Genomic DNA, 872 nt, shown 5'->3' with positions numbered 1-872 from the left:
TCATAATAACTCAAGATTCTGCCATGCTTGCAATGGGGTCAAGACAGAAGTGGCCAAAAAAGAGAAATAATCTGGGAATAACTTTCTATAGTAGAGAAACATTATAGAGAGGAAAAAAGGAGAGGAAGCAGAACTGGAGAGAGAGAGAGAGAGAGAGGTTAGCTAGTATTAGTTGGAGCATTATCTATTGAAAATAAAGTAATTTAAAATAAACTTAAATGATTTAAACATGCACATCAAAAGATAAAAAATGCCATATTTGACGATAAAATCAATATCTTAAGATTAGGAAGGAGAAGGGGGAGACCTAAGGTTACATGTACAGAAATTGTTCAAAATGATTTATAAAAAATAAATTTTACCATCTCATAAAACACTCAGCAGGAATGAATAAAAAATGAGGATTCATAATACTGACATCAAATAGCTGGAATAATAATAATAATGATGATGATGTACTGCTCATAATTTTGAATCAAAGGAGGAGCATGGATTGCAGAATAATTGGTGTAAGAAAAACTTAAACAATTCTAGTTCGTGTAGATTTTTCTGGAGCTACAAAGCGGGCAACAAATTCCCGAATTAGTTGCATACTCTCTGTCATTTCTATTCCTCCCTCTCCATCACCTGCATGCAGAATATAATTTAGCTAACATTTGGTTTTTTGTTTCACATAATGAAGCATATAAAATCACTAATCACCTGGTACTGATCCAAGACCAGAAGTGGGAAACTCAATTTCCTGCAAAAGGCAAGTATAGCATTAGCACTTGACATTAACGAAATGAAATAATTATAAATTGCAAAATGTTGACTTGCTAGCTTTACTGAATCTAACTCACCAGCAACTGCTTGTTGTCTTTCAAAGCAAA

General features: G+C 33.1%; 1 long non-coding RNA gene across 1 annotated transcript; it reads right to left on the bottom strand.

The window, feature by feature from the left end:
* Positions 1-6: 6 nt before the first annotated feature.
* Positions 7-872, bottom strand: LOC110102794. The gene is made up of 3 exons (XR_002303875.2): positions 843-872; positions 703-742; positions 7-627 (listed from the first exon to the last, which is right to left on the bottom strand). It is a non-coding gene; the product is annotated as an uncharacterized LOC110102794 (long non-coding RNA).

The sequence above is a fragment of the Dendrobium catenatum genome, unplaced genomic scaffold (assembly GCF_001605985.2).
Source record: "Dendrobium catenatum unplaced genomic scaffold, ASM160598v2 original_scaffold_226823, whole genome shotgun sequence".
In the NCBI taxonomy this organism is placed as follows: domain Eukaryota; kingdom Viridiplantae; phylum Streptophyta; class Magnoliopsida; order Asparagales; family Orchidaceae; genus Dendrobium; species Dendrobium catenatum.
Note: the sequence above shows the minus strand (reverse complement) of the source record. Positions and strands in the feature narration are given on the sequence as shown.